This window comes from Phasianus colchicus, chromosome 6 (genome assembly GCF_987193195.1).
Source record: "Phasianus colchicus chromosome 6, bPhaCol1.hap1.1, whole genome shotgun sequence".
Taxonomy (NCBI): Eukaryota; Metazoa; Chordata; class Aves; order Galliformes; family Phasianidae; genus Phasianus; species Phasianus colchicus.
The window spans coordinates 26,862,671-26,874,136 of NC_143441.1; positions in this window are offsets into that span (position 1 = coordinate 26,862,671).

Genomic DNA, 11,466 nt, shown 5'->3' on the forward strand with positions numbered 1-11,466 from the left:
AAGTCAATACATAATAACATACTTCAGTACCCTGGAAAAAGGAATGATGCAGAACCAATGGTTTTCTACAGCATGGCACATCTGATATCTTAAAAGATTATATGGGTTTTTTTTTTGGAAGAAGAATCTTATGACATCAGGGTGATAATTAAATGATTAAGATTAGAGGGGAATGACCATTAATAGCAAATAGCAAATTGAGCGTATCTGTGTTTATAAATATGTACATGAAAATGATCCACCATCTAAAAATTGATTGGAGAAGTCAATTGTTCTGTTTCTCTTTTCCTACATTTATTTTATTCACCTGTTATAACTTGCTGTAAACTGAATTATGAACTCTCTGGGGCAGGTACTATTCTTCATTGTGAGTCTTCTTAGTGTTTAGTGCCTTGATCTTAATTAATGCCTGCAGGCATTACTGCAAAGCAGCTATTAAATAGCAATCCAAGTCGATCAGCTCCTCCTATATTCTTCATGCTTCTTTAGAAGTCAAACGTGCAGACTGGGCAGGTGTTCCAGGTGTTATGGAGTAATGGTATCTAAATTAATGGGAGGGTAAGAAAGCTGACACATTCTGCCTTTGATAATTGAAGGTGATGGTGAAGCAAGGCTTTGATTATCCTGTAGAAACTTAGACTGAGGAAAGTGTATGGCAAGAAGTACACTTACTACCTTTTTCTAGTATGTAATCTCTTATTTAAACAAGTGACAATAATTGCAAAGTACATTTATGAGGAAACTGAACAGGAAAAGTATTAAACTATGTGAAGCCTGTCATACAAAATAACAAATAACCTAATTTTAATGTTGGGATATTTAACATACTGATCCTTAACTTTTCACTTCATATCAACCAAGTGTACTGTGAGTTTTGTTCTGACTCATTAAGAGAATGAATGATGTTACTGCCAGGTACAGCTGGCTACTTAACAGCTGGCATATGGTAATGGGATCCCAACACCTCTGTCTTGTGACACATCAGTAGTCACAAAGAATGAATTCTTACTGTGTGAAATCCCAGCAATGTGTATAAAATAAAATCAACTGTGTTTCAGTATACTGATATGACACACCTAGGCGAGAGTGCAAAATAATATTTTAAAAGTGTAGCTTAGTTGTATGTGTTCAAAAATTTAACCTATTTCTCTTCTATTATGCCCTAAATCTAAGATTATCAATTAAAATGTACTGTTTTGAGGTGACGTTCTTTGTTTCTAGAAGATCTGGTTCCTGCTTAAAATATTGTAGCAGTTTTATCATAGGTTTTGAAAATAAACAGTAGCAATGAAATTGCTGACAAATTGAAAACATGAAGTTCTGCTCTTCAGAGTCTCTCAAAGTGACATACAAAATGTTTTGCACAAAGAAGTCTTTTACTATCTTTCCTACATCTGCTGAATTATTTTATAACTTGCAAGCTGCATGAATTATTTTGCTTGGATTATTAAAAAGTTGTTGGTGGTAGAAAATCTAATTTATTTCTTCACAATAAATAATGAAGCTTAGAGCAGCAGGAGATAGAATTGCTGTGTGTTGCAGTTTAAGTTACTACTCTGATTAGACCAGTTAATTAAACCTATTCTCATTTCATACATACCTTCACATGAAGTCTAACATTTATGCTGTACAGCTTTCATATTCACAGATAAATATTATGCCATATAGCTGGCTAACAAAGAGAAAGCCTTGTTCTTTGATTCTCATTCTGAGTTGCATCTTGAACGCTGCTTAGGTGTGTTAGTTAAAAAAAAAATACACACAAAAACACAACAGTACTAACAACTTTTCTTACTCTTAGCAAGAAAGTGATATGTCTCGATGTGACTGATACTATAATCTCCAAATTCTGAGTTATGTGCATTTCAGTCATTTCACTCTCACCGTACTGATTTTTCACTTACTGGGAGCAAATAACTGAAGGTTAAACATCGATCCTGTGTTTACAGATACAAAGGTTATAATCACAGTATTTAAACCCAGGCATACAGCTAGTTAGGGGGCAGTTGAAGGAATAGAAGAAAGTACTGTTTCTGCAGGTACCCCCAGTTTTCAGTCTCCATATCCCTACCTCACGAAAAGGCAGCTGCCTTTTAAAAAGAAATACAAAAAGTAGTTCCTTCCTTAACCCTTCAGTTTGGGAGGTAAGACCACGAGAGACTCAAAATGTCTTGGCTTGCACATTTTCTTCAGTGGCTTCATATTGATAGGACTGTGCATATATTTACCATAATAACAAACATTTCACCTGCTACTCCCCCACATCCACTATGTTTGTGCCACCATTTCATGTTTCGTAGAATTACTGACTTGAGGCAGACAAGCTCTTGCCAGCAGCCAGGGCTACTGAATGCTGCCATTCAAAAATGTCATCAGTTATGGCACTGCTTCCAAGAGATTTATCTTTTCCCCAGCATTCTCCTCCCCACAAAAACTTTATTTTTGTATGCTAGTTACTCTATTCAAAATCCTATCAAGTTGAGATATCACTATATGCTACCATTTCCTCACAATGCTTTATTTGAAGAAGGTTGCACAGTTTTTAAGCATATCATTTTCCCTTAATATAATACAAGCAGTTTGCAAGCAGATTAAAAGTACTACAATTTCAAATACAAGGGTAGTATCTGCTTTACTGTGTTCCTGCCTAACTAAACTGAATTCACTAAGATATTTTTCCAGCTCCATAGTAAAGGAGATGCCTGGTGTAAATTAGATACTGCTGTTTGCTATGTTACTGCTAGCACAGAGCAACAATGAAAAAAACTAAACAGAAAACTGCAGTTACTTTTTTCTTCTCTAGATAACTTTCTAAATATTTAGTATTTAACTTTTAAATGGTGGTTAAGTTTGCTGGATTTATAAAAGATGGGTTAAACAGATTCTTAATAGCAGAATGAAAGATTCATTTTTCTATGAATTTGTGTTTCAGTTGGTTAATTGTAGTGGAGAAAGGATGGAAGTTGTGACTGAGGCTTTTCAAGACAGATACTGGTAAAGGGTTTTGCCCCTCTGGATTCACTAGTTTAATATATGGTGCGAGCACAGGGCACATGTAGTTGCTAACCATGAATTTTCACAAGATTTGCAGAAATAGTATTGTTTTTATGGCATCAGTGTCTCTGTTAAGACATAGTTTAATACTTATAATAAAATATGAGGAGCTAGACATACAAATATGCACTTGTACTGTTATGAAAGGTTGTTTCCACTAGGAGTCAAGCAAAAAAGGAATATAGCATCTCATCATTTGAGCATGTATAACTAAGTGGTAGCTCGTAGAATGAAACAATAATTTAAGCCACTTATTCCATAATAATCCATCCACTTGCAATGGCTACTTTTTAAAAATACATGCTTTGTGTTCCTGTACTGCATATATCCAAAAGGAAACTCAAAGATTGGAATCCTGTATACAGGCTCCATTGTAAAAACAAGCAAGCTGTTGATCTCTTGCAACTTTGTACCAGTGTACTTATAGCATCAATAGAAAAAAAAAAAATAACATAGAGATTGTAGTTAATGGAAATATTTTATGGAAGATATGTCTAAAGTCCCAGGAGGGTTTTGAAAAATCTGCTCTATCTGCCTCAGTGTGTAATGATATATGTAATGTAGTGATAACGTTGCAGCTTCTTGAGCTTGATATTCAGAGGCAACAACTAATATAAATTGCTATTAAGACAATGAATAAGTGCATCAATAATTTATTTCATGATCTCCAACTGTTCATAGAATCATAGAATGGCTTGGGTTGGAAGGGTCCTCAAGAATCATCAAGTTCCAGCCCCCCGCAGCAGGCAGGGCCTGATAAGTACTGGTTATCTACAGAAAAACATATAGGGAATCTAGCTACTCTCTGGCATTCTAAAAGCATCTCTTCCTTAGGTGAGTCAAAAAAAAGACCTACTGCCTCTGTAGATACAGTGTTGTTTTAATTTGTCAAAGGAGGCAACAATATATTATGAATTTCAGTCATAACTGTTTACAGGTGTAGTTGTAATTTATTTTGACAGAATTAATAGATTAAAAATGTTCCTGAAGATAAACAGCACAAGATATGCTTTAACAGATAGTGGTGTAAGCCATAGGTGCACAATGGTCTGTTATCAGTTTTCTATGAGCAGTCTGCTAGGCTCATCTTCACTGCACTTGCTTCATTTCCCTCCAGCACTATATCTTTGTGCAGCATTTGTACAAGAATTTTCAGAAAATACATCACTAGGCAGACCTGTGTCTCTCTTAGTCAGTAGATAACAGAAGTGCAAGTGCACAGGGGGAAATACTTAACTGGGGCCAGTGAAACATTTCTGTACATTGGCACACACAGTGGTATGTATCACACTTTGCTGCTTTCAGGGACTAGCGTTTCATCTGCAGATTTACTGGGGACTAGGAGTTCTAAGCCAAGACCTCCTTTCCTTGTCCTTCTTCCAACCCAACTGCACTCCAAGGTATAATTAACACACACTGACCATGATGTCGTAGCAGGAAGTCTACAGCTTTTATAGGTGTATGGCAGTCACATCCAGTCTCTGAACAATTTTGGATTTTAACCAATATTTTGGATTGTATTTTAGATCAGAACAGTGTTAAAAATCAGCTTTACAAGAGGGAAGGCAGTGCAAATGCTCCCTTTGCTTTGATTGCTAGCATTAAAATCATACTTCAGTTAGCAGAACGTGAACCACAGCTAAGCATTCTAGACTGGATTTTTTTTTCAAGCTGAAGAAAGTATTTTAGCTGCAGGTGGTAAGAACTACTGAGCCTCACAACAACCAGAGGAGTTCTTTCCCCAGGGTCATTGCCAGTTTCACCAACTAGCTGAAACTGTTGCACAAAGGTTTCAATCTCTTACACTGGGACACAGTGGGTGTCCGATACTTCAGGAAGTACTGGATATTTGTTGCAGTTTCTAAGATTTCAGCAAAAAGTGCAGTTACTGTTCTCAATAGCAATACTGAGAGTTCTAATGAGAAATCAGAGCCTATTATTGTGTGCTACAGAAACATAGTCCTTGTGATCACTTAGGCGAAAAAAAAAAAAAGTTAAAAAAAAAAAAAAGGAAGAAGAAAGAAACAAAGAAAAAGGAGGATTAAAGAGCAGGGAAGACAAACATTGTGTGGGCGGGGAGCTGTAAGTTCAGCTCATTGCTCATCTGTACCTTAGAATTTTAAGTCTTATCAGATTAACATTTCTTTTTTTACATTAACAGTAAATCTGTCAATCAAGTGCAGGATTGAGCCTACTGTTTGCTGAAGTTTACAACCTAAATTAATTGAAAATTGATTTGAAAACCAATCATAGGTGTGCTGGGCAGAAAACTTTCCTTCATGCTCAAAGGTTTCAGTTTTTGGATGGAAGCAACAGTAAACTCACTTTGAAGACCTTATAAAAGCTGTCTACAAAATCATTTTTGCTTTCATCTTAGATAGAATATGATTCAAACAAACCACATTATATATTACAGCTTCATAATATTGAGAAAGACCAGGCATCTTTCAGAGAATTTGGCACCTTACAGTTGTTGCCAGAGTTATAAAATCTACTTATGTAGAAAACTGCCAAAATATTTTTATGCCTTATGTTGACATCATAGCTTTTTAACCAGAATATAGGCTTCACCTATTCTGATTCTCATGGCCACATCACACTACTTAACAGGGTTTAAACAAAGTAAGGGAGGCAGATATATCAACTCAGGGAAGAACAGATTGTTTAGCTGAAATTTTAATCCTGCCACACTACGTGGAGACAGTGGATGAAGCGAATAGTACAAGAGCCAGTAATTCAGATTTCTGAAAGGGTAAACCCCATGATTGCCGTTGTGTCGATGGAGGTTTTCCTTTGCACCTTCTGCCAAGATGGGCCACAGAAGGAAGATTAGAAAGAGGTCAGATAGAAATTATGGAAATGGAAGAAGCATCAGGATGCTGTAAAGATGTATATAGATACGTTTTTCAATTAGTTATTTCATTTGAGACCTCTCTACTTTTAAACTATAAAAGGAACATAAACAAAACCTCTCTACATAAGGAAAAAAAAAGCACAAACATACTGTAAGGAGAAAAGAAGGAAGAGAATTTACGGAGTTCTTCATGCTTGGAATTCTTTGGCTTTCTGATAAAGAGATACGTGATGCATGCAGCATGTGAATTTGTACAAGCCCAATCTGAATCTTCAACAAAAGTATGAGAGAGCATTAAAGAGTAGAGTGCCAATGTTGCATCCCTTCTCCCATTTTAACAGTGGAATGCCTTTGAAACTGTAGAACTGACTTTTAAAACTATGTTATTCTTAGAACTCCCACCTACTGAGTCTCATTTCAGAACCCAGCTCTTTTGCTTAGGCTTGCTGACACCTGCTTGGCATTTCATTTCAGTACAAATCCACATAAACAATTTTTAATTTTTGTTGTTGTTGTTTGTTTTTGTGAGCAGCACTGCAGTTCAAATCATTGTTTGTGGCTGGGGACTGATTGAAAAGCCAACACAGTTACACTTCCTACATCTTTCAGACCTGTGCAAATTCATAGTTGAGATAAAACTGAGAACCATTTGTAATTATTGTATACTCCCTAGTTCCAAGCTTTTGTTGTTACAGAATCATGAAATTCTCCCTTTTATGTGAAATAAAGCAGCTAGCAGATACTTCAATGGTGGAGATACCATTGAAATGCAAAAACAAAGCCTGAAAATGAACAAGATACTCAGCAGTCATCTTAATGCTTTCATCTATAGTCAGTGGACACTTTTTGGTGCTCTCAGTTTTCACATATGTAGCAGCAAACAGAAGTCCTTGACGCTCAGTCTCTAAGTTAGAGCCATGTCAACAGATGTCTGTTCCCCAGTATAATTCAGTGTTAAAAGAGGAAAGATCCAGTAAATTATTAACAGCCAGTTTTTGAGCAACCCAGAAGATACCACTTGTGTGAAACAACATTAGCTGCACTACAGAGAGGCCTTTTGGCTTTATCAGCAGCATCAGAAAAGTTTAAGGACATGGCAGAACAGAAAAATTGACAGACTAAAAACAAATGTTCTTACTTCCTATGTCAAAGTAAAGAGGAGCCTGAGGATTTTGCTGTTCCTTTGTAAACACAGCTGAGCCTCATCCCCTCACACTTACCTTTCCCAAAACAGCTACTTCTGTTCTGGTGAGGAATTCATGTGGGCCTAAACAAATGCACCTGCAGTTATGACTTACAGGGTGCTCTGACAAGGCAACCACGAACTGTGCTGTTAGGTTTTTTATTTTTGTTTGTGTTGGTTTATATCAAAAAGTCTTTATCCCTCAACTGAACTTGTTCCAGCCCTCTCTCTGCTGCCCCAGAATTCTCTTAGTAAACCTGCTTAGCAGCATAGAGAATTCCCCAGTAAGGGACTGGCATCTTGCATTGTCTGTTTTTGCTCTGAGCAGGTCTGTGCTGCTTGACTGCAATAACCCAGCAGCTGTCTGGATTATGATCAGTTCATACAGGGTGACAGCACTGAGAAGTGACTCTGTTAGGTCAGGCATTGTACAAACACATGATAAAAGACAGCGCAGTTTAAATAAACAGTGGAAGGATGGAAGAAATCCCCCTATAATAGGTAGAGAGGGAAAGCACAGAAATGGAGTGATTTACTTCAGGTTACACAGGGATTTACAGGGAACACAGATTATAAGAGTCTTTGTCTGCTGTTTTACATGTGCAAAAGTTTTCTACCACCTTTCTTCATACAGTCTTGGTAAAGGTCACTTGAAGTTTTGAGTACATTAAAAGCTCATGATCATGCCCTTCTACTAAGTTGAACAACTGATTTAAGAAAAAGTGTTAAGAGAGTTGGTTACATGCCACGCAGCCTATGCTAAGATCTCATTATCCCTGAGCCAGTAGTAGAATGGCACACTGGGCAGGGCAGCACTTGGAAGAAGGAGAGTACTCACAGGATGGGTATTTATGTAATGGATGCTAGAGTACCCCAGCACCTCCTCAGGGATGCTCCCACCTCATCCTAGACTGGGGCAATTCCATGGCTTCTCTATCAGCAAACATCAGCGAGGTTGGATGTTAGGAAAAATTTCCTGTCAGAAAGAGTGGTTAAGCATCAGAATAGGCTGCCTGGGAAGGTGATGAATCCACTTTCCCTGAAGATGTTCAAGAAGAGTGTAGATGCGGCATTGAGGACCATAGTCTAGAGTTGTCACAGGCATGGGTTTATAGTTGGGCTAAATGATCCCAATTTTATCTGTTCTTATTCAGTGCATCCAGAAGCACAGTGAGATCCACAGAGGCTTAGACGTGGCAATGTTAGTACACGTTGACTCATCTCTACAACATGTAGACATCTCTACAACATTTCTAGTTGCTCTACAACTACCTGGAGGTGCTTAAGGAAAGGACAGATGTAGTACTTAAGGACATGATTCAGTGGGCATGGTGGTGATGGGTTAACTGTTGGAAGAAATTATCTCAGAGGTTTTTTCCAACCTCAATGATTTTATGATCATAAGGCAAGCTATCTATTGTTGACTGGAAACACTGGATTTTCAGTGCCAATCTATTGTCTTTGCTGACAAGGCAGTCACTGCCACTCTTCTCTTCCCCTATCACAATGACTAATCTCCGATGAAGACCAGTAGGATAGCAGCTGGCTGGTGTGGGAAGGACAGCCATCTCTGACATCTGTTTTGTCTAGAACCGGTCAAGAGATTTTGTTAGAATGTATCGAAGGCATATTTGCTTTGGCTACAGTAGTGCTGTCTCTTGGCATTGCTATGGAATACCTTTCACAGTGTCCCAGTGCCTGGCACGTTCCCAGAGAAACACGGCACACATTTTCCCCTAGCCTTGCATGCCTCTACCCAGGTAATGTTCTGAAGCATTTACTTGTTTACTGAACAGATGATCTATAGCCAAACAAAACAATAAAAACCAGTGTTTTCACTTGATGCTTTTGTTTCATTTACAGGCAGGTCCACATGAATTATGGTGGCAAAATGTTTAAGTTCATATATCTCAGTATCTTCACAGCAGCCTGTCTTAAGAAGAGCACATACAGGGTAGAAATGTGGATGTATTTAGGGAGAAGATTGGTTCCCCTTAAAACAGCTCTCCTTCTGGAATGGACGAGTTTGTTAGTACTGGGGAGAAAAAAATAAAAGCTTATGTTTTCTATTTGGTAGGAGCAGATTTTTTTTTTCCCCTACAGGCTTGAATATCAACAGGATGAGGGCCAGAGTAGTCATCAGCTAATTTTGTGTCATAGCAGGCCTCCTAATTCCCTTTGGCCTGCTCTTCTTCCTCTTGAACATTGGTTGCTTTAATTGTTGTGAGTGTGGTTTATTGATCTTGAACAGAAGTTAGTGTTAATAGTCAGAGGAGGTCAGAGTATCCTTAGGCCAGTCTAGAGAGAATTTAATGAGATGTGAAGGACTTGTAATGGATTAAAGATCTGACTGCGCTTCAATTAAAATCAAAGTTCCTTTGATTTTAGCAGTAAAATTCTTAGCCAGAATAAGGGAAAGGTACATTATTTTTTTATCTAAAAAGAAAGTTACGCTCCATAAAAAAGAAAAAGCTATTATTTGTAAACTCAGCATGTTAAGAGTGTGATCTACCTCTGGTTTTTATTTGTTTTATATATTTACATTTGACTCAATTTAAAAATCTGACAACAGCAACGTGCTCAGGAAATAGTTGTATTCCATAGCGCACAGTCAACAAATGCACAGTTGGAATAGTAGCACAGCTAGGATGGTACTTTACAGGTGTTATAGTTAAAAAGATTATTGTGGTGGAAAAGAAACAATCAAGGAAGAAATGCTCACCCATATCTGAAGATCTAGGCTTGCAGCAGAAAACTCCAAAAATGAAGAATCTCCAGAAAGAGATCCTTCCTAACTGGTAGTCAGACCTTAAATGGGGTCTGGTCACACAGCTGAATTGCCTTCACCTGTGCTCCCAGGGCTGACTCAGTCCTTGCCTCAGGTGATCAATCAGTGGTTCAGGCCGTGACTCAACAGTTCCCATGCATAGGATTTTTTTTCTTTTTTTCTTTCCCTGTAGAGAAGTAGACTCTCAAGAGCAACTTCAGTCCATGTAAAATAAAATACTTGTTTTTTTTAGCCTCATTAGAACCTGTAAAAGTGAAGACTAGAAGATCACAGGGTAATCGGTTAGTAACAAGAAATGTCCCTATAGCCTATAGAGGTGTCTGAAAACACTTCATACTGTAATTCAGTGAGCAGTGTCCTTTCTGTAGTTCCTTAGTTCTCCTGTGAGGGATGGTACCACTGCCTACTATCATTGTCATTTTCTTATTATTGCAGATGAAGCCTATGTGAGACTGAACCGGTACGATCAAACTGTTCAATTGAATTTAGCTACAGTTAGCATCACAGCAAATCTGTTGCAATAGATTACTGTGTACTGTTGGTCAAAACAGGCAATTAGAGCAGTTATTCCAGAGGCTGTCTTCTCTCCAGTGTACAATCTCTTGTTATAATCTAAAATTATGTATTTTATGTAAATTATCAATACTGTGCATAATATTGCAGTGTCCTATTTACTCTAAGGACTCCTAATATGTTTTCTTTGCAATTAAATTGTATTAACATCAAAATGATGCTGTATTTTTGACCAACAGAATACATGACTACTTGCTGTTCGAAAACATAATGAAACTACTAACGCACGGTCTAAATTTGCCATGTGAAATAGGCTGAAAATACTGTTACCCTCTGATAATAATTTAAAACTCAGCTTATTCTTGAATTAACTTCACTACATACATCTGTGCATTTTTTTTCTATTTATTCTGAAATAAATATATGTATTTGATATGTGTATTCCTAAAGTTAATGTGCTTAAATACTTTCTTGAAAATAGTTTAATCTTCAGTATTTCCCAGCAGTCACAGTTCTGTCTTCAGAGAGAAGGAAAGAAATGTATCTTTGTACGTACTGCACAGGCTTATGTATATGAAAAATAAACATTCTCACTCCCAAGTAAAACCAAAAACAATGTTAAGAGCAGCTTTCATGCTCAAAGCACAATTGCAAACATTGTTCAGTTATGAGCTCTCAATGTTCTTCTCAACATCATCAGCAACCAATGTGCCAGGACAATGCACGGAAGACAAAAATGCCTGGGCCAGGAGACCACAAAAGCTTCTCTGTCTTGTGTATGGGAGCTGAAAACAGGCTTTCATAGTGCTGCAGTGCATGCTGACAGCCTGTGTAGAGTTCAGAGCTGTCAGCAATCTGGCAGATGTTGATGTACAATGAGAGCAAATCTTGTTTAATCCTTACTTAAGGAGCTACTATAACTGTTAATTTTCAAAAATAATCATATGCATGTGTCAAAGACATGAGATAATCACAGACTGCTCAGTGACTGTATGAAGTGTGCTAGCTGAGTCACTGGAAAGGTCTTTGTGCTCTTTCCAGGACAAGGACACCTCTTCTACACTTATAAATAAA